Below are 24,013 nucleotides of genomic sequence, written 5' to 3'. Positions count from 1 at the left end.
TGATTGTGTGGTCGTGATTGTGTGATGGTGATGGTGTGATCGTCATTGTGTGACCTTGATTGTGTGATTGTGATTGTGTGATCGTGATCGTGTGATCGTGATCGTGTGATCGCGACTGTGTGTTTGTGATTGTGTGATTGTGATTGTGTGATTGTGATTGTGGGATTGTGATTGTGTGATTGTGTGATTGTGATTGTGATTGTGATTGTGATAGTGTGACTGCGTGGTTGTGATTGTGTGATCGTGATTGTGTGATTGTGATTGTGTGATTGTGATTGTGTGATCGTGATTTTGTGATTGTGACTGTGTGATTGTGTGATTGTGTGATTGTGTGATAGTGATTGTGTGATCGTGATTGTGTGATCGTGATTGTGTGATAGTGTTTGTGTAATTGTGATTGTGTGATTGTGATTGTGTGACTGTGATTGTGTGACTGTGATTGTGTGATTGTGATTGTGTGATTGTGATTGTGTGATTGTGATTGTGTGACTGTGATTGTGTGATTGTGATTGTGGGATTGTGATTGTGTGATTGTGTGATTGTGATTGTGTGATCGAGATCGTGATTGTGATTGTGTGATTGTGATTGTGTGATTGTGATTGTGTGATTGTGATTGTGTGATTGTGATTGTGTGATTGTGATTGTGTGATTCTGATTGTGTGATTGTGATTGTGTGATTGTGATTGTGTGATTGTGATTGTGTGATTGTGATTGTGTGATTGTGATTGTGTGATTGTGATTGTGTGATTGTGATTGTGTGATTGTGATTGTGTGATTGTGATTGTGTGATTGTGATTGTGTGATTGTGATTGTGTGATTGTGATTGTGTGATTGTGATTGTGTGATTGTGATTGTGTGATTGTGATTGTGTGATTGTGATTGTGTGATTGTGATTGTGTGATTGTGATTGTGTGATGGTGATTGTGTGATGGTGATTGTGTGATCGTGATTGTGTGATAACGATTGTGTGATTGTGATTGTGTGATCGTGATCGTGTGATCGTGATTGTGTGATCGTGACTGTGTGATCGTGATTGTGTGATCGTGTTTGTGTGATCGTGATTGTGTGATCGTGATTGTGTGATGGTGATCGTGTGATCGTGATTGTGTGATCGTGATTGTGGGATTGTGATTGTGATTGTGATTGTGTGATTGTGATTGTGTGATTGTGATTGTGTGATGGTGATTGTGTGATTGTGATTGTGTGATTGTGATTGTGTGATTGTGATTGTGTGATTGTGATTGTGTGATTGTGATAGTGTGATTGTGATTGTGAGGTTGTGATTGTGTGATTGTGATTGTATGATTGTGATTGTGTGATTGTGACAGTGTGATTGTGATTGTGTGATCGTGATTGTGTGATCGTGATTGTGTGGTCGTGATTGTGTGATGGTGATGGTGTGATCGTCATTGTGTGATTGTGATTGTGTGATCGTGATTGTGTGATGGTGATCGTGTGATCGTGATGGTGTGATCGTGACTGTGTGATCGTGATTGTGATTGTGATTGTGTAATTGTGATTGTGTGACTGTGATTGTGTGAACGTGATTGTGTGATGGTGATTGTGTGATCGTGATTGAGTGGTCGAGATTGTGTGATGGTGATTGTGTGATCGTCATTGTGTGACCTTGATTGTGTGATTGTGATTGTGTGATTTTGATTGTGGGATTGTGATTGTGTGATTGTGATTGTGTGATTGTGATTGTGTGACTGTGATTGTGTGATTGTGATTGTGGGATTGTGATTGTGTGATTGTGTGATTGTGATTGTGTGATCGAGATCGTGATTGTGATTGTGTGATCGAGATCGTGATTGTGATTGTGTGATTGTGATTGTGTGATTGTGATTGTGTGATTCTGATTGTGTGATTGTGATTGTGTGATTGTGATTGTGTGATTGTGATTGTGTGATTGTGATTGTGTGATTGTGATTGTGTGATTGTGATTGTGTGATTGTGATTGTGTGATTGTGATTGTGTGATTGTGATTGTGTGATTGTGATTGTGTGATTGTGATTGTGTGATTGTGATTGTGTGATTGTGATTGTGTGATTGTGATTGTGTGATTGTGATTGTGTGATTGTGATTGTGTGATTGTGATTGTGTGATTGTGATTGTGTGATTGTGATTGTGTGATTGTGATTGTGTGATTGTGATTGTGTGATTGTGATTGTGTGATTGTGATTGTGTGATTGTGATTGTGTGATTGTGATTGTGTGATGGTGATTGTGTGATCGTCATTGTGTGGCCTTGATTGTGTGATGGTGATTGTGTGATCGTGATTGTGTGATAACGATTGTGTGATTGTGATTGTGTGATCGTGATCGTGTGATCGTGATTGTGTGATCGTGACTGTGTGATCGTGATTGTGATTGTGATTGTGTGATTGTGATTGTGTGACTGTGATTGTGTGATCGTGATAGTGTAATCGTGATTGTGTGATCGTGATTGTGTGATCGTGATTGTGTGATGGTGATTGTGTGATCGTGATTGTGTGATTGTGATTGTGTGATCGTGACTGTGTGATCGTGATTGTGTGATCGTGATCGTGTGATCGCGACTGTGTGTTTGTGATTGTGTGAACGTGATTGTGTGATCGTGATTGTGTGAGCGTGATTGTGTGATCGTGATTGTGTGGTCGTGATTGTGTGATGGTGATTGTGTGATCGTCATTCTGTGACCTTGATTGTGTGATTGTGATTGTGTGATGGTGATTGTGTGATCGTGATTGTGTGATCGTGATTGTGTGATCGTGATTGTGTGATGGTGATTGTGTGATCGTGATTGTGTGATCGTGATTATGTGGTCGTGATTGTGTGATCGTGATTGTGTGATTGTGATTGTGTGATCGTGACTGTGTGATCGTGATTGTGTGATCGTGATCGAGTGATCGCGACTGTGTGTTTGTTATTGTGTGAACGTGATTGTCTGATCGTGATTGTGTGATCGTGATTGTGTGGTCGAGATTGTGTGATGGTGATTGTGTGATCGTCATTGTGTGGCCTTGATTGTGGGATTGTGATTGTGTGATCGTGATCGTGTGATCGTGATCGTGTGATCGCGACTGTGTGTTTGTGATTGTGTTATCGTGATTGTGTGATCGTGATTGTGTGATCGTGATTGTGTGTTTGTGATTGTCTGATTGTGATTGTGATTGTGTGACTGTGTGATTGTGATTTTGTGATAGTGATTGTGTGATCGTGATTGTGTGATCGTGATTGTGTGACCGTGATTGTGTGATCGTGATAGTGTGATCGTGATTGTGTGATCGTGATTGTGTGATCGTGGTTGTGTGATCGTGATTGTGTGATCGTGATTGTGTGATTGTGATTGTGTGATGGTGATTGTGTGATTGGGAGTGTGTGATCGTGATTGTGTGACTGTGATTGTGTGATCGTGATTGTGTGATCGTGATTGTGTGATCGTGATTGTGTGATCGTGTTTGTGTGATCGTGATTGTGTGATCGTGATTGTGTGATCGTGATTGTGTGATGGTGATCGTGTGATCGTGATTGTGTGATCGTGATTGTGGGATTGTGATTGTGATTGTGATTGTGTGATTGTGATTGTGTGATTGTGATTGTGTGATGGTGATTGTGTGATTGTGATTGTGTGATTGTGATTGTGTGATTGTGATTGTGTGATTGTGATTGTGTGATTGTGATTGTGTGATTGTGATAGTGTGATTGTGATTGTGAGGTTGTGATTGTGTGATGGTGATTGTATGATTGTGATTGTGTGATTGTGACAGTGTGATTGTGATTGTGTGATCGTGATTGTGTGATCGTGATTGTGTGATGGTGATTGTGTGATGGTGATTGTGGGATGGTGATTGTGTGATCGTGATTGTGTGATAACGATTGTGTGATTGTGATTGTGTGATCGTGATCGTGTGATCGTGATGGTGTGATCATGACTGTGTGATCGTGATTGTGGTTGTGATTGTGTGATTGTGATTGTGTGACTGTGATTGTGTGATCGTGATTGTGTAATCGTGATTGTGTGATCGTGATTGTGTGATCGTGATTGTGTGATCGTGATTGTGTGATGGTGATTGTGTGATCGTGATTGTGTGATGGTGATTGTGTGATCGTCATTGTGTGGCCTTGATTGTGTGATTGTGATTGTGTGATCGTGATCGTGTGATCGTGGTCGTGCGATCGTGATCGTGTGATCGCGACTGTGTGTTTGTGATTGTGTGATTGTGATTGAGTGATCGTGAATGTGTGATGGTGATTGTGTGATCGTCATTGTGTGACCTTGATTGTGTGATCGTGATGGTGTGTTCGTGACTGTGTGATCGTGATTGTGATTGTGATTGTGTGATTGTGATTGTGTGACTGTGATTGTGTGATCGTGATAGTGTGATCGCGACTGTGTGTTTGTGATTGTGTGATCGTGATTGTGTGATCGTGATTGTGTGGTCGTGATTGTGTGATCGTGATTGCGTGGGCGTGATTGTGTGGTCGTGATTGTGATTGTGATTGTGTGATTGTGATTGTGTGACTGTGATTGTGTGATCGTGATAGTGTGATCGCGACTGTGTGTTTGTGATTGTATGATCGTGATTGTGGGATCGTGGTTGTGTGATCGTGATTGTGTGGTCGTGATTGTGTGATCGTGATTGCGTGAGCGTGATTGTGTGATCGTGATTGTGTGGTCGTGGTTGTGTGATGGTGATTGTGTGATCGTCATTGTGTGACCTTGATTGTGTGATTGTGATTGTGTGATGGTGATTGTGTGATTGTGATTGTGTGATTGTGATTGTGTGATCGTGATTGTGTGATCGTGATTGTGTGATGGTGATTGTGTGATCGTGATTGTGTGATCGTGATTGTGTGATCGTGATTGTGTGATCGTGATTGTGCAATTGTGATTGTGTGATCGTGACTGTGTGATCGTGATTGTGTGATCGTGATCGAGTGATCGCGACTGTGTGTTTGTGATTGTGTGAACGTGATTGTGTGATCGTGATTGTGTGATGGTGATTGTGTGATAGTCATTGTGTGACCTTGATTGTGTGATCGTGATGGAGTGTTCGTGACTGTGTGATCGTGATTGTGATTGTGATTGTGTGATTGTGATTGTGTGACTGTGATTGTGTGATCGTGATAGTGTGATCGCGACTGTGTGTTTGTGATTGTGTGATCGTGATTGTGTGATCGTGATTGTGTGGTCGTGATTGTGTGATCGTGATTGCGTGGGCGTGATTGTGTGGTCGTGATTGTGATTGTGATTGTGTGATTGTGATTGTGTGACTGTGATTGTGTGATCGTGATAGTGTGATCGCGACTGTGTGTTTGTGATTGTATGATCGTGATTGTGTGATCGTGGTTGTGTGATCGTGATTGTGTGGTCGTGATTGTGTGATCGTGATTGCGTGAGCGTGATTGTGTGATCGTGATTGTGTGGTCGTGGTTGTGTGATGGTGATTGTGTGATCGTCATTGTGTGACCTTGATTGTGTGATTGTGATTGTGTGATGGTGATTGTGTGATTGTGATTGTGTGATTGTGATTGTGTGATCGTGATTGTGTGATCGTGATTGTGTGATGGTGATTGTGTGATCGTGATTGTGTGATCGTGATTGTGTGATCGTGATTGTGTGATCGTGATTGTGCAATTGTGATTGTGTGATCGTGACTGTGTGATCGTGATTGTGTGATCGTGATCGAGTGATCGCGACTGTGTGTTTGTGATTGTGTGAACGTGATTGTGTGATCGTGATTGTGTGATGGTGATTGTGTGATAGTCATTGTGTGACCTTGATTGTGTGATCGTGATGGAGTGTTCGTGACTGTGTGATCGTGATTGTGATTGTGATTGTGTGATTGTGATTGTGTGACTGTGATTGTGTGATCGTGATAGTGTGATCGCGACTGTGTGTTTGTGATTGTGTGATCGTGATTGTGTGATCGTGATTGTGTGGTCGTGATTGTGTGATCGTGATTGCGTGAGCGTGATTGTGTGATCGTGATTGTATGGTCGTGGTTGTGTGATGGTTATTGTGTGATCGTCATTGTGTGACCTTGATTGTGTGATTGTGATTGTGTGATGGTGATTGTGTGATCGTGATTGTGTGATCGTGATTGTGTGATGGTGATTGTGTGATCGTGATTGTGTGATCGCGATTGTGCGATTGTGATTGTGTGATCGTGACTGTGTGATCGTGATTGTGTGATCGTGATCGAGTGATCGCGACTGTGTGTTTGTGATTGTGTGATTGTGATTGATTGATCGTGATTGTGTGATCGTGATTGTGTGATTGTGATTGTGTGATCGTGATTGTGTGATGGTGATTGTGTGATCGTCATTGTGTGACCTTGATGGTGTGATTGTGATTGTGTGATTTTGATTGTGTTAATGTGATTGTGTGATTGTGATTGTATGATTGTGATTGTGTGATCATGAGTGTGTGGTCGTGATTGTGTGATCGTGATTGTGGGATTGTGACTGTGTGATTGTGTGATTGTGGTTGTGTGATTGTGATTGTGTGATTCTGATTGTGTGATCGTGACTGTGTGATCGTGATTGTGTGATCGTGACTGTGTGATCGTGATTGTGTGATCGTGATCGTGTGATCGCGACTCTGTGTTTGTGATTGTGTGAACGTGATTGTGTGGTCGTGATCGAGTGGTCGGGACTGTGTGTTTGTGATTGTGTGAACGTGATTGTGTGATCGTGATTGTGTGATCGTGATTGTGTGGTCGAGATTGTGTGATGGTGATTGTGTGATCGTCATTGTGTGGCGTTGATTGTGTGATTGTGATTGTGTGATCGTGATCGTGCGATCGTGATCGTGTGATCGTGATCGTGTGATCGCAACTGTGTGTTTGTGATTGTGTGATTGTGATTGAGTGATCGTGATTGTGTGATGGTGATTGTGTGATTGTGATTGTGTGATCGTGATTGTGTGATGGTGATTGTGTGATCGTCATTGTGTGACCTTGATTGTGTGATTGTGATTGTGTGATTTTGATTGTGTGAGTGTGATTGTGTGATTGTGATTGTGTGATCGTGATTGTGTGATCGTGATTGTGTGATCGCGATTGTGTGATCGTGATTGTGTGATCGTGATTGTGTGATCGTGATTGTGTGACTGTGTGATTGTCTGATTGTGTTATTGTGATTGTGTGATTGTGATTGTGTGATTGTGATTTTGTGACCGTGAATGTGTGGTCGTGATTGTGTGATCGTGATTGTGGGATTGTGGCTGTGTGATTGTGTGATTGTGGTTGTGTGATTGTGATTGTGTGACTCTGATTGTGTGATTGTGACTGTGTGATCGTGATTGTGATTGTGATTGTGTGATTGTGATTCTGTGACTGTGATTGTGTGATCGTGATTGTGTGATCGTGATTGTGGGATTGTGGCTGTGTGATTGTGTGATTGTGGTTGTGTGATTGTGATTGTGTGACTCTGATTGTGTGATGGTGATTGTGTGATCGTGATTGTGTGCTCGTGATTGTGTGATTGTTATTGTGTGATCGCGATCGTGTGATCGTGACTGTGTGATCGTGATTATGTGATCGTGATTGTGGGATTGTGACAGTGTGATTGTGTGATTGTGATTGTGTGATTGTGATTGTGTGATCGTGATTGTGTGATCGTGATTGTGGGATTGTGACTGTGTGATTGTGTGATTGTGGGATTGTGATTGTGTGATTGTGGTTGTGTGATCTTGACTGTGTGATCGTGATTGTGTGATCGTGATTGTGTGATAACGATTGTGTGATTGTGATTGTGTGATCGTGATCGTGTGATCGTGATGGTGTGATCGTGACTGTGTGATCGTGATTGTGATTGTGATTGTGTGATTGAGATTGTGTGACTGTGATTGTCTGATCGTGATAGTGTGATCGTGATTGTGTGATCGTGATTGTGTGGTCGTGATTGTGTGATGGTGATGGTGTGATCGTCATTGTGTGACCTTGATTGTGTGATTGTGATTGTGTGATCGTGATCGTGTGATCGTGATCGTGTGATCGCGACTGTGTGTTTGTGATTGTGTGATTGTGATTGTGTGATTGTGATTGTGGGATTGTGATTGTGTGATTGTGTGATTGTGATTGTGATTGTGATTGTGATAGTGTGACTGCGTGATTGTGATTGTGTGATCGTGATTGTGTGATCGTGATTGAGTGATAGTGTTTGTGTAATTGTGATTGTGTGATTGTGATTGTGTGATTGTGATTGTGGGATTGTGATTGTGTGATTGTGTGATTGTGATTGTGATTGTGATTGTGATAGTGATTGTGTGATCGTGATTGTGTGATCGTGATTGTGTGATCGTGATTGAGTGATAGTGTTTGTGTAATTGTGATTGTGTGATTGTGATTGTGTGACTGTGATTGTGTGACTGTGATTGTGTGATTGTGATTGTGTGATTGTGATTGTGTGATTGTGATTGTGTGACTGTGATTGTGTGATTGTGATTGTGGGATTGTGATTGTGTGATTGTGTGATTGTGATTGTGTGATCGAGATCGTGATTGTGATTGTGTGATCGAGATCGTGATTGTGATTGTGTGATTGTGATTGTGTGATTGTGATTGTGTGATTCTGATTGTGTGATTGTGATTGTGTGATTGTGATTGTGTGATTGTGATTGTGTGATTGTGATTGTGTGATTGTGATTGTGTGATTGTGATTGTGTGATTGTGATTGTGTGATTGTGATTGTGTGATTGTGACTGTGTGATTGTGATTGTGTGATTGTGATTGTGTGATTGTGATTGTGTGATTGTGATTGTGTGATTGTGATTGTGTGATTGTGATTGTGTGATTGTGATTGTGTGATTGTGATTGTGTGATTGTGATTGTGTGATTGTGATTGTGTGATGGTGATTGTGTGATCGTCATTGTGTGGCCTTGATTGTGTGATGGTGATTGTGTGATCGTGATTGTGTGATAACGATTGTGTGATTGTGATTGTGTGATCGTGATCGTGTGATCGTGATTGTGTGATCGTGACTGTGTGATCGTGATTGTAATTGTGATTGTGTGATTGTGATTGTGTGACTGTGATTGTGTGATCGTGATAGTGTAATCGTGATTGTGTGATCGTGATTGTGTGATCGTGATTTTGTGATGGTGATTGTGTGATCGTGATTGTGTGATTGTGATTGTGTGATCGTGACTGTGTGATCGTGATTGTGTGATCGTGATTGTGTGATCGTGATTTTGTGATGGTGATTGTGTGATCGTGATTGTGTGATTGTGATTGTGTGATCGTGACTGTGTGATCGTGATTGTGTGATCGTGATCGAGTGATCGCGACTGTGTGTTTGTGATTGTGTGAACGTGATTGTGTGATCGTGATTGTGTGATGGTGATTGTGTGATAGTCATTGTGTGACCTTGATTGTGTGATCGTGATGGAGTGTTCGTGACTGTGTGATCGTGATTGTGATTGTGATTGTGTGATTGTGATTGTGTGACTGTGATTGTGTGATCGCGATAGTGTGATCGCGACTGTGTGTTTGTGATTGTGTGATCGTGATTGTGTGATCGTGATTGTGTGGTCGTGATTGTGTGATCGTGATTGCGTGAGCGTGATTGTGTGATCGTGATTGTATGGTCGTGGTTGTGTGATGGTTATTGTGTGATCGTCATTGTGTGACCTTGATTGTGTGATTGTGATTGTGTGATGGTGATTGTGTGATCGTGATTGTGTGATCGTGATTGTGTGATGGTGATTGTGTGATCGTGATTGTGTGATCGCGATTGTGCGATTGTGATTGTGTGATCGTGACTGTGTGATCGTGATTGTGTGATCGTGATCGAGTGATCGCGACTGTGTGTTTGTGATTGTGTGATTGTGATTGATTGATCGTGATTGTGTGATCGTGATTGTGTGATTGTGATTGTGTGATCGTGATTGTGTGATGGTGATTGTGTGATCGTCATTGTGTGACCTTGATGGTGTGATTGTGATTGTGTGATTTTGATTGTGTTAATGTGATTGTGTGATTGTGATTGTATGATTGTGATTGTGTGATCATGATTGTGTGGTACTGATTGTGTGATCGTGATTGTGGGATTGTGACTGTGTGATTGTGTGATTGTGGTTGTGTGATTGTGATTGTGTGATTCTGATTGTGTGATCGTGACTGTGTGATCGTGATTGTGTGATCGTGACTGTGTGATCGTGATTGTGTGATCGTGATCGTGTGATCGCGACTCTGTGTTTGTGATTGTGTGAACGTGATTGTGTGGTCGTGATCGAGTGGTCGGGACTGTGTGTTTGTGATTGTGTGAACGTGATTGTGTGATCGTGATTGTGTGATCGTGATTGTGTGGTCGAGATTGTGTGATGGTGATTGTGTGATCGTCATTGTGTGGCGTTGATTGTGTGATTGTGATTGTGTGATCGTGATCGTGCGATCGTGATCGTGTGATCGTGATCGTGTGATCGCAACTGTGTGTTTGTGATTGTGTGATTGTGATTGAGTGATCGTGATTGTGTGATGGTGATTGTGTGATTGTGATTGTGTGATCGTGATTGTGTGATGGTGATTGTGTGATCGTCATTGTGTGACCTTGATTGTGTGATTGTGATTGTGTGATTTTGATTGTGTGATTGTGATTGTGTGATTGTGATTGTGTGATCGTGATTGTGTGATCGTGATTGTGTGATCGCGATTGTGTGATCGTGATTGTGTGATCGTGATTGTGTGATCGTGATTGTGTGACTGTGTGATTGTCTGATTGTGTTATTGTGATTGTGTGATTGTGATTGTGTGATTGTGATTTTGTGACCGTGAATGTGTGGTCGTGATTGTGTGATCGTGATTGTGGGATTGTGGCTGTGTGATTGTGTGATTGTGGTTGTGTGATTGTGATTGTGTGACTCTGATTGTGTGATTGTGACTGTGTGATCGTGATTGTGATTGTGATTGTGTGATTGTGATTCTGTGACTGTGATTGTGTGATCGTGATTGTGTGATCGTGATTGTGGGATTGTGGCTGTGTGATTGTGTGATTGTGGTTGTGTGATTGTGATTGTGTGACTCTGATTGTGTGATGGTGATTGTGTGATCGTGATTGTGTGCTCGTGATTGTGTGATTGTTATTGTGTGACCGCGATCGTGTGATCGTGACTGTGTGATCGTGATTATGTGATCGTGATTGTGGGATTGTGACAGTGTGATTGTGTGATTGTGATTGTGTGATTGTGATTGTGTGATCGTGATTGTGTGATCGTGATTGTGGGATTGTGACTGTGTGATTGTGTGATTGTGGGATTGTGATTGTGTGATTGTGGTTGTGTGATCTTGACTGTGTGATCGTGATTGTGTGATCGTGATTGTGTGATAACGATTGTGTGATTGTGATTGTGTGATCGTGATCGTGTGATCGTGATGGTGTGATCGTGACTGTGTGATCGTGATTGTGATTGTGATTGTGTGATTGAGATTGTGTGACTGTGATTGTCTGATCGTGATAGTGTGATCGTGATTGTGTGATCGTGATTGTGTGGTCGTGATTGTGTGATGGTGATGGTGTGATCGTCATTGTGTGACCTTGATTGTGTGATTGTGATTGTGTGATCGTGATCGTGTGATCGTGATCGTGTGATCGCGACTGTGTGTTTGTGATTGTGTGATTGTGATTGTGTGATTGTGATTGTGGGATTGTGATTGTGTGATTGTGTGATTGTGATTGTGATTGTGATTGTGATAGTGTGACTGCGTGATTGTGATTGTGTGATCGTGATTGTGTGATTGTGATTGTGTGATTGTGTGATTGTGTGATAGTGATTGTGTGATCGTGATTGTGTGATCGTGATTGTGTGATCGTGATTGAGTGATAGTGTTTGTGTAATTGTGATTGTGTGATTGTGATTGTGTGACTGTGATTGTGTGACTGTGATTGTGTGATTGTGATTGTGTGATTGTGATTGTGTGATTGTGATTGTGTGACTGTGATTGTGTGATTGTGATTGTGGGATTGTGATTGTGTGATTGTGTGATTGTGATTGTGTGATCGAGATCGTGATTGTGATTGTGTGATCGAGATCGTGATTGTGATTGTGTGATTGTGATTGTGTGATTGTGATTGTGTGATTGTGATTGTGTGATTCTGATTGTGTGATTGTGATTGTGTGATTGTGATTGTGTGATTGTGATTGTGTGATTGTGATTGTGTGATTGTGATTGTGTGATTGTGATTGTGTGATTGTGATTGTGTGATTGTGATTGTGTGATTGTGACTGTGTGATTGTGATTGTGTGATTGTGATTGTGTGATTGTGATTGTGTGATTGTGATTGTGTGATTGTGATTGTGTGATTGTGATTGTGTGATTGTGATTGTGTGATTGTGATTGTGTGATTGTGATTGTGTGATTGTGATTGTGTGATTGTGATTGTGTGATGGTGATTGTGTGATCGTCATTGTGTGGCCTTGATTGTGTGATGGTGATTGTGTGATCGTGATTGTGTGATAACGATTGTGTGATTGTGATTGTGTGATCGTGATCGTGTGATCGTGATTGTGTGATCGTGACTGTGTGATCGTGATTGTAATTGTGATTGTGTGATTGTGATTGTGTGACTGTGATTGTGTGATCGTGATAGTGTAATCGTGATTGTGTGATCGTGATTGTGTGATCGTGATTTTGTGATGGTGATTGTGTGATCGTGATTGTGTGATTGTGATTGTGTGATCGTGACTGTGTGATCGTGATTGTGTGATCGTGATCGTGTGATCGCGACTGTGTGTTTGTGATTGTGTGAACGTGATTGTGTGATCGTGATTGTGTGAGCGTGATTGTGTGATCGTGATTGTGTGGTCGTGATTGTGTGATGGTGATTGTGTGATCGTCATTCTGTGACCTTGATTGTGTGATTGTGATTGTGTGATGGTGATTGTGTGATCGTGATTGTGTGATCGTGATTGTGTGATCGTGATTGTGTGATGGTGATTGTGTGATCGTGATTGTGTGATCGTGATTATGTGGTCGTGATTGTGTGATCGTGATTGTGTGATCGTGATTGTGTGATTGTGATTGTGTGATCGTGACTGTGTGATCGTGATTGTGTGATCGTGATCGAGTGATCGCGACTGTGTGTTTGTTATTGTGTGAACGTGATTGTCTGATCGTGATTGTGTGATCGTGATTGTGTGGTCGAGATTGTGTGATGGTGATTGTGTGATCGTCATTGTGTGGCCTTGATTGTGGGATTGTGATTGTGTGATCGTGATCGTGTGATCGTGATCGTGTGATCGCGACTGTGTGTTTGTGATTGTGTTATCGTGATTGTGTGATCGTGATTGTGTGTTTGTGATTGTCTGATTGTGATTGTGATTGTGTGACTGTGTGATTGTGATTTTGTGATAGTGATTGTGTGATCGTGATTGTGTGATCGTGATTGTGTGACCGTGATTGTGTGATCGTGATAGTGTGATCGTGATTGTGTGATCGTGATTGTGTGATCGTGGTTGTGTGATCGTGATTGTGTGATCGTGATTGTGTGATTGTGATTGTGTGATGGTGATTGTGTGATTGGGAGTGTGTGATCGTGATTGTGTGACTGTGATTGTGTGATCGTGATTGTGTGATCGTGATTGTGTGATCGTGATTGTGTGATCGTGTTTGTGTGATCGTGATTGTGTGATCGTGATTGTGTGATCGTGATTGTGTGATGGTGATCGTGTGATCGTGATTGTGTGATCGTGATTGTGGGATTGTGATTGTGATTGTGATTGTGTGATTGTGATTGTGTGATTGTGATTGTGTGATGGTGATTGTGTGATTGTGATTGTGCGATTGTGATTGTGTGATTGTGATTGTGTGATTGTGATAGTGTGATTGTGATTGTGAGGTTGTGATTGTGTGATTGTGATTGTATGATTGTGATTGTGTGATTGTGACAGTGTGATTGTGATTGTGTGATCGTGATTGTGTGATCGTGATTGTGTGATGGTGATTGTGTGATGGTGATTGTGGGATGGTGATTGTGTGATCGTGATTGTGTGATAACGATTGTGTGATTGTGATTGTGTGATCGTGATCGTGTGATCGTGATGGTGTGATCGTGACTGTGTGATCGTGATTGTGGTTGTGATTGTGTGATTGTGATTGTGTGACTGTGATTGTGTGATCGTGATTGTGTGATCGTGATTGTGTGATCGTGTTTGTGTGATCGTGATTGTGTGATCGTGATTGTGTGATGGTGATTGTGTGATCGTGATTGTGTGATTGTGATTGTGTGATCGTGACTGTGTGATCGTGATTGTGTGATCGTGATCGTGTGATCGCGACTGTGTGTTTGTGATTGTGTGAACGTGATTGTGTGATCGTGATTGTGTGATCGTAATTGTGTGATCGTGATTGTGTGATCGTGATTGTGTGATGGTGATTGTGTGATCGTCATTGTGTGACCTTGATTGTGTGATTGTGATTGTGTGATGGTGATTGTGTGATCGTGATTGTGTGATCGTGATGGTGTGATCGTGATTGTGTGATCGTGATTGTGTGATCATGATTGTGTGATCGTGATTGTGTGATTGTGTGATTGTGTGATTGTCTGATTGTGTTATTGTGATTGTGTGATTGCGATTGTGACATTGTGATTGTGTGATTGTGATTGTGTGATTGTGATTGTGTGACCGTGACTGTGTGATCGTGATTGTGTGATCGTGATCGAGTGATCGCGACTGTGTGCTTGTGATTGTGTGAACGTGATTGTGTGATCGTGATTGTGTGATCGTGATTGTGTGGTCGTGATTGTGTGATGGTGATGGTGTGATCGTCATTGTGTGATTGTGATTGTGTGATCGTGATTGTGTGATGGTGATCGTGTGATCGTGATGGTGTGATCGTGACTGTGTGATCGTGATTGTGATTGTGATTGTGTAATTGTGATTGTGTGACTGTGATTGTGTGAACGTGATTGTGTGATGGTGATTGTGTGATCGTGATTGAGTGGTCGAGATTGTGTGATCGTGATTGTGTGACTGTGTGATTGTCTGATTGTGTTAATGTGATTGTGTGATTGTGATTGTATGATTGTGATTGTGTGATCGTGATTGTGTGATCGTGATTGAGTGGTCGTGATTGTGTGATGGTGATTGTGTGATCGTCATTGTGTGACCTTGATTGTGTGATTGTGATTGTGTGATGGTGATTGTGTGATCGTGATTGTGTGGTCGTGATTGTGGGATTGTGACTGTGTGATCGTGGTTGTGTGATCGTGATCGTGTGATCGCGACTCTGTGTTTGTGATTGTGTGAGCGTGATTGTGTGATCGTGATTATGTGATCGTGATTGTGTGATTGTGATTGTGTGATTGTGATTGTGTGATGGTGATTGTGTGATTGTGATTGTGTGATTGTGATTGTGTGATTGTGATTGTGTGATTGTGATTGTGTGATTGTGATTGTGTGATTGTGATAGTGTGATTGTGATTGTGAGGTTGTGATTGTGTGATGGTGATTGTATGATTGTGATTGTGTGATTGTGACAGTGTGATTGTGATTGTGTGATCGTGATTGTGTGATCGTGATTGTGTGATGGTGATTGTGTGATGGTGATTGTGGGATGGTGATTGTGTGATCGTGATTGTGTGATAACGATTGTGTGATTGTGATTGTGTGATCGTGATCGTGTGATCGTGATGGTGTGATCATGACTGTGTGATCGTGATTGTGGTTGTGATTGTGTGATTGTGATTGTGTGACTGTGATTGTGTGATCGTGATTGTGTAATCGTGATTGTGTGATCGTGATTGTGTGATCGTGATTGTGTGATCGTGATTGTGTGATGGTGATTGTGTGATCGTGATTGTGTGATGGTGATTGTGTGATCGTCATTGTGTGGCCTTGATTGTGTGATTGTGATTGTGTGATCGTGATCGTGTGATCGTGGTCGTGCGATCGTGATCGTGTGATCGCGACTGTGTGTTTGTGATTGTGTGATTGTGATTGAGTGATCGTGAATGTGTGATGGTGATTGTGTGATCGTCATTGTGTGACCTTGATTGTGTGATCGTGATGGTGTGTTCGTGACTGTGTGATCGTGATTGTGATTGTGATTGTGTGATTGTGATTGTGTGACTGTGATTGTGTGATCGTGATAGTGTGATCGCGACTGTGTGTTTGTGATTGTGTGATCGTGATTGTGTGATCGTGATTGTGTGGTCGTGATTGTGTGATCGTGATTGCGTGGGCGTGATTGTGTGGTCGTGATTGTGATTGTGATTGTGTGATTGTGATTGTGTGACTGTGATTGTGTGATCGTGATAGTGTGATCGCGACTGTGTGTTTGTGATTGTATGATCGTGATTGTGGGATCGTGGTTGTGTGATCGTGATTGTGTGGTCGTGATTGTGTGATCGTGATTGCGTGAGCGTGATTGTGTGATCGTGATTGTGTGGTCGTGGTTGTGTGATGGTGATTGTGTGATCGTCATTGTGTGACCTTGATTGTGTGATTGTGATTGTGTGATGGTGATTGTGTGATTGTGATTGTGTGATTGTGATTGTGTGATCGTGATTGTGTGATCGTGATTGTGTGATGGTGATTGTGTGATCGTGATTGTGTGATCGTGATTGTGTGATCGTGATTGTGTGATCGTGATTGTGCAATTGTGATTGTGTGATCGTGACTGTGTGATCGTGATTGTGTGATCGTGATCGAGTGATCGCGACTGTGTGTTTGTGATTGTGTGAACGTGATTGTGTGATCGTGATTGTGTGATGGTGATTGTGTGATAGTCATTGTGTGACCTTGATTGTGTGATCGTGATGGAGTGTTCGTGACTGTGTGATCGTGATTGTGATTGTGATTGTGTGATTGTGATTGTGTGACTGTGATTGTGTGATCGTGATAGTGTGATCGCGACTGTGTGTTTGTGATTGTGTGATCGTGATTGTGTGATCGTGATTGTGTGGTCGTGATTGTGTGATCGTGATTGCGTGGGCGTGATTGTGTGGTCGTGATTGTGATTGTGATTGTGTGATTGTGATTGTGTGACTGTGATTGTGTGATCGTGATAGTGTGATCGCGACTGTGTGTTTGTGATTGTATGATCGTGATTGTGTGATCGTGGTTGTGTGATCGTGATTGTGTGGTCGTGATTGTGTGATCGTGATTGCGTGAGCGTGATTGTGTGATCGTGATTGTGTGGTCGTGGTTGTGTGATGGTGATTGTGTGATCGTCATTGTGTGACCTTGATTGTGTGATTGTGATTGTGTGATGGTGATTGTGTGATTGTGATTGTGTGATTGTGATTGTGTGATCGTGATTGTGTGATCGTGATTGTGTGATGGTGATTGTGTGATCGTGATTGTGTGATCGTGATTGTGTGATCGTGATTGTGTGATCGTGATTGTGCAATTGTGATTGTGTGATCGTGACTGTGTGATCGTGATTGTGTGATCGTGATCGAGTGATCGCGACTGTGTGTTTGTGATTGTGTGAACGTGATTGTGTGATCGTGATTGTGTGATGGTGATTGTGTGATAGTCATTGTGTGACCTTGATTGTGTGATCGTGATGGAGTGTTCGTGACTGTGTGATCGTGATTGTGATTGTGATTGTGTGATTGTGATTGTGTGACTGTGATTGTGTGATCGTGATAGTGTGATCGCGACTGTGTGTTTGTGATTGTGTGATCGTGATTGTGTGATCGTGATTGTGTGGTCGTGATTGTGTGATCGTGATTGCGTGAGCGTGATTGTGTGATCGTGATTGTATGGTCGTGGTTGTGTGATGGTTATTGTGTGATCGTCATTGTGTGACCTTGATTGTGTGATTGTGATTGTGTGATGGTGATTGTGTGATCGTGATTGTGTGATCGTGATTGTGTGATGGTGATTGTGTGATCGTGATTGTGTGATCGCGATTGTGCGATTGTGATTGTGTGATCGTGACTGTGTGATCGTGATTGTGTGATCGTGATCGAGTGATCGCGACTGTGTGTTTGTGATTGTGTGATTGTGATTGATTGATCGTGATTGTGTGATCGTGATTGTGTGATTGTGATTGTGTGATCGTGATTGTGTGATGGTGATTGTGTGATCGTCATTGTGTGACCTTGATGGTGTGATTGTGATTGTGTGATTTTGATTGTGTTAATGTGATTGTGTGATTGTGATTGTATGATTGTGATTGTGTGATCATGAGTGTGTGGTCGTGATTGTGTGATCGTGATTGTGGGATTGTGACTGTGTGATTGTGTGATTGTGGTTGTGTGATTGTGATTGTGTGATTCTGATTGTGTGATCGTGACTGTGTGATCGTGATTGTGTGATCGTGACTGTGTGATCGTGATTGTGTGATCGTGATCGTGTGATCGCGACTCTGTGTTTGTGATTGTGTGAACGTGATTGTGTGGTCGTGATCGAGTGGTCGGGACTGTGTGTTTGTGATTGTGTGAACGTGATTGTGTGATCGTGATTGTGTGATCGTGATTGTGTGGTCGAGATTGTGTGATGGTGATTGTGTGATCGTCATTGTGTGGCGTTGATTGTGTGATTGTGATTGTGTGATCGTGATCGTGCGATCGTGATCGTGTGATCGTGATCGTGTGATCGCAACTGTGTGTTTGTGATTGTGTGATTGTGATTGAGTGATCGTGATTGTGTGATGGTGATTGTGTGATTGTGATTGTGTGATCGTGATTGTGTGATGGTGATTGTGTGATCGTCATTGTGTGACCTTGATTGTGTGATTGTGATTGTGTGATTTTGATTGTGTGAGTGTGATTGTGTGATTGTGATTGTGTGATCGTGATTGTGTGATCGTGATTGTGTGATCGCGATTGTGTGATCGTGATTGTGTGATCGTGATTGTGTGATCGTGATTGTGTGACTGTGTGATTGTCTGATTGTGTTATTGTGATTGTGTGATTGTGATTGTGTGATTGTGATTTTGTGACCGTGAATGTGTGGTCGTGATTGTGTGATCGTGATTGTGGGATTGTGGCTGTGTGATTGTGTGATTGTGGTTGTGTGATTGTGATTGTGTGACTCTGATTGTGTGATTGTGACTGTGTGATCGTGATTGTGATTGTGATTGTGTGATTGTGATTCTGTGACTGTGATTGTGTGATCGTGATTGTGTGATCGTGATTGTGGGATTGTGGCTGTGTGATTGTGTGATTGTGGTTGTGTGATTGTGATTGTGTGACTCTGATTGTGTGATGGTGATTGTGTGATCGTGATTGTGTGCTCGTGATTGTGTGATTGTTATTGTGTGATCGCGATCGTGTGATCGTGACTGTGTGATCGTGATTATGTGATCGTGATTGTGGGATTGTGACAGTGTGATTGTGTGATTGTGATTGTGTGATTGTGATTGTGTGATCGTGATTGTGTGATCGTGATTGTGGGATTGTGACTGTGTGATTGTGTGATTGTGGGATTGTGATTGTGTGATTGTGGTTGTGTGATCTTGACTGTGTGATCGTGATTGTGTGATCGTGATTGTGTGATAACGATTGTGTGATTGTGATTGTGTGATCGTGATCGTGTGATCGTGATGGTGTGATCGTGACTGTGTGATCGTGATTGTGATTGTGATTGTGTGATTGAGATTGTGTGACTGTGATTGTCTGATCGTGATAGTGTGATCGTGATTGTGTGATCGTGATTGTGTGGTCGTGATTGTGTGATGGTGATGGTGTGATCGTCATTGTGTGACCTTGATTGTGTGATTGTGATTGTGTGATCGTGATCGTGTGATCGTGATCGTGTGATCGCGACTGTGTGTTTGTGATTGTGTGATTGTGATTGTGTGATTGTGATTGTGGGATTGTGATTGTGTGATTGTGTGATTGTGATTGTGATTGTGATTGTGATAGTGTGACTGCGTGATTGTGATTGTGTGATCGTGATTGTGTGATCGTGATTGAGTGATAGTGTTTGTGTAATTGTGATTGTGTGATTGTGATTGTGTGATTGTGATTGTGGGATTGTGATTGTGTGATTGTGTGATTGTGATTGTGATTGTGATTGTGATAGTGATTGTGTGATCGTGATTGTGTGATCGTGATTGTGTGATCGTGATTGAGTGATAGTGTTTGTGTAATTGTGATTGTGTGATTGTGATTGTGTGACTGTGATTGTGTGACTGTGATTGTGTGATTGTGATTGTGTGATTGTGATTGTGTGATTGTGATTGTGTGACTGTGATTGTGTGATTGTGATTGTGGGATTGTGATTGTGTGATTGTGTGATTGTGATTGTGTGATCGAGATCGTGATTGTGATTGTGTGATCGAGATCGTGATTGTGATTGTGTGATTGTGATTGTGTGATTGTGATTGTGTGATTCTGATTGTGTGATTGTGATTGTGTGATTGTGATTGTGTGATTGTGATTGTGTGATTGTGATTGTGTGATTGTGATTGTGTGATTGTGATTGTGTGATTGTGATTGTGTGATTGTGATTGTGTGATTGTGACTGTGTGATTGTGATTGTGTGATTGTGATTGTGTGATTGTGATTGTGTGATTGTGATTGTGTGATTGTGATTGTGTGATTGTGATTGTGTGATTGTGATTGTGTGATTGTGATTGTGTGATTGTGATTGTGTGATTGTGATTGTGTGATGGTGATTGTGTGATCGTCATTGTGTGGCCTTGATTGTGTGATGGTGATTGTGTGATCGTGATTGTGTGATAACGATTGTGTGATTGTGATTGTGTGATCGTGATCGTGTGATCGTGATTGTGTGATCGTGACTGTGTGATCGTGATTGTAATTGTGATTGTGTGATTGTGATTGTGTGACTGTGATTGTGTGATCGTGATAGTGTAATCGTGATTGTGTGATCGTGATTGTGTGATCGTGATTTTGTGATGGTGATTGTGTGATCGTGATTGTGTGATTGTGATTGTGTGATCGTGACTGTGTGATCGTGATTGTGTGATCGTGATTGTGTGATCGTGATTTTGTGATGGTGATTGTGTGATCGTGATTGTGTGATTGTGATTGTGTGATCGTGACTGTGTGATCGTGATTGTGTGATCGTGATCGAGTGATCGCGACTGTGTGTTTGTGATTGTGTGAACGTGATTGTGTGATCGTGATTGTGTGATGGTGATTGTGTGATAGTCATTGTGTGACCTTGATTGTGTGATCGTGATGGAGTGTTCGTGACTGTGTGATCGTGATTGTGATTGTGATTGTGTGATTGTGATTGTGTGACTGTGATTGTGTGATCGCGATAGTGTGATCGCGACTGTGTGTTTGTGATTGTGTGATCGTGATTGTGTGATCGTGATTGTGTGGTCGTGATTGTGTGATCGTGATTGCGTGAGCGTGATTGTGTGATCGTGATTGTATGGTCGTGGTTGTGTGATGGTTATTGTGTGATCGTCATTGTGTGACCTTGATTGTGTGATTGTGATTGTGTGATGGTGATTGTGTGATCGTGATTGTGTGATCGTGATTGTGTGATGGTGATTGTGTGATCGTGATTGTGTGATCGCGATTGTGCGATTGTGATTGTGTGATCGTGACTGTGTGATCGTGATTGTGTGATCGTGATCGAGTGATCGCGACTGTGTGTTTGTGATTGTGTGATTGTGATTGATTGATCGTGATTGTGTGATCGTGATTGTGTGATTGTGATTGTGTGATCGTGATTGTGTGATGGTGATTGTGTGATCGTCATTGTGTGACCTTGATGGTGTGATTGTGATTGTGTGATTTTGATTGTGTTAATGTGATTGTGTGATTGTGATTGTATGATTGTGATTGTGTGATCATGATTGTGTGGTACTGATTGTGTGATCGTGATTGTGGGATTGTGACTGTGTGATTGTGTGATTGTGGTTGTGTGATTGTGATTGTGTGATTCTGATTGTGTGATCGTGACTGTGTGATCGTGATTGTGTGATCGTGACTGTGTGATCGTGATTGTGTGATCGTGATCGTGTGATCGCGACTCTGTGTTTGTGATTGTGTGAACGTGATTGTGTGGTCGTGATCGAGTGGTCGGGACTGTGTGTTTGTGATTGTGTGAACGTGATTGTGTGATCGTGATTGTGTGATCGTGATTGTGTGGTCGAGATTGTGTGATGGTGATTGTGTGATCGTCATTGTGTGGCGTTGATTGTGTGATTGTGATTGTGTGATCGTGATCGTGCGATCGTGATCGTGTGATCGTGATCGTGTGATCGCAACTGTGTGTTTGTGATTGTGTGATTGTGATTGAGTGATCGTGATTGTGTGATGGTGATTGTGTGATTGTGATTGTGTGATCGTGATTGTGTGATGGTGATTGTGTGATCGTCATTGTGTGACCTTGATTGTGTGATTGTGATTGTGTGATTTTGATTGTGTGATTGTGATTGTGTGATTGTGATTGTGTGATCGTGATTGTGTGATCGTGATTGTGTGATCGCGATTGTGTGATCGTGATTGTGTGATCGTGATTGTGTGATCGTGATTGTGTGACTGTGTGATTGTCTGATTGTGTTATTGTGATTGTGTGATTGTGATTGTGTGATTGTGATTTTGTGACCGTGAATGTGTGGTCGTGATTGTGTGATCGTGATTGTGGGATTGTGGCTGTGTGATTGTGTGATTGTGGTTGTGTGATTGTGATTGTGTGACTCTGATTGTGTGATTGTGACTGTGTGATCGTGATTGTGATTGTGATTGTGTGATTGTGATTCTGTGACTGTGATTGTGTGATCGTGATTGTGTGATCGTGATTGTGGGATTGTGGCTGTGTGATTGTGTGATTGTGGTTGTGTGATTGTGATTGTGTGACTCTGATTGTGTGATGGTGATTGTGTGATCGTGATTGTGTGCTCGTGATTGTGTGATTGTTATTGTGTGACCGCGATCGTGTGATCGTGACTGTGTGATCGTGATTATGTGATCGTGATTGTGGGATTGTGACAGTGTGATTGTGTGATTGTGATTGTGTGATTGTGATTGTGTGATCGTGATTGTGTGATCGTGATTGTGGGATTGTGACTGTGTGATTGTGTGATTGTGGGATTGTGATTGTGTGATTGTGGTTGTGTGATCTTGACTGTGTGATCGTGATTGTGTGATCGTGATTGTGTGATAACGATTGTGTGATTGTGATTGTGTGATCGTGATCGTGTGATCGTGATGGTGTGATCGTGACTGTGTGATCGTGATTGTGATTGTGATTGTGTGATTGAGATTGTGTGACTGTGATTGTCTGATCGTGATAGTGTGATCGTGATTGTGTGATCGTGATTGTGTGGTCGTGATTGTGTGATGGTGATGGTGTGATCGTCATTGTGTGACCTTGATTGTGTGATTGTGATTGTGTGATCGTGATCGTGTGATCGTGATCGTGTGATCGCGACTGTGTGTTTGTGATTGTGTGATTGTGATTGTGTGATTGTGATTGTGGGATTGTGATTGTGTGATTGTGTGATTGTGATTGTGATTGTGATTGTGATAGTGTGACTGCGTGATTGTGATTGTGTGATCGTGATTGTGTGATTGTGATTGTGTGATTGTGTGATTGTGTGATAGTGATTGTGTGATCGTGATTGTGTGATCGTGATTGTGTGATCGTGATTGAGTGATAGTGTTTGTGTAATTGTGATTGTGTGATTGTGATTGTGTGACTGTGATTGTGTGACTGTGATTGTGTGATTGTGATTGTGTGATTGTGATTGTGTGATTGTGATTGTGTGACTGTGATTGTGTGATTGTGATTGTGGGATTGTGATTGTGTGATTGTGTGATTGTGATTGTGTGATCGAGATCGTGATTGTGATTGTGTGATCGAGATCGTGATTGTGATTGTGTGATTGTGATTGTGTGATTGTGATTGTGTGATTGTGATTGTGTGATTCTGATTGTGTGATTGTGATTGTGTGATTGTGATTGTGTGATTGTGATTGTGTGATTGTGATTGTGTGATTGTGATTGTGTGATTGTGATTGTGTGATTGTGATTGTGTGATTGTGATTGTGTGATTGTGACTGTGTGATTGTGATTGTGTGATTGTGATTGTGTGATTGTGATTGTGTGATTGTGATTGTGTGATTGTGATTGTGTGATTGTGATTGTGT

This window comes from Megachile rotundata, chromosome 11 (assembly GCF_050947335.1).
Source record: "Megachile rotundata isolate GNS110a chromosome 11, iyMegRotu1, whole genome shotgun sequence".
NCBI lineage: Eukaryota > Metazoa > Arthropoda > Insecta > Hymenoptera > Megachilidae > Megachile > Megachile rotundata.
Note: the sequence above shows the minus strand (reverse complement) of the source record.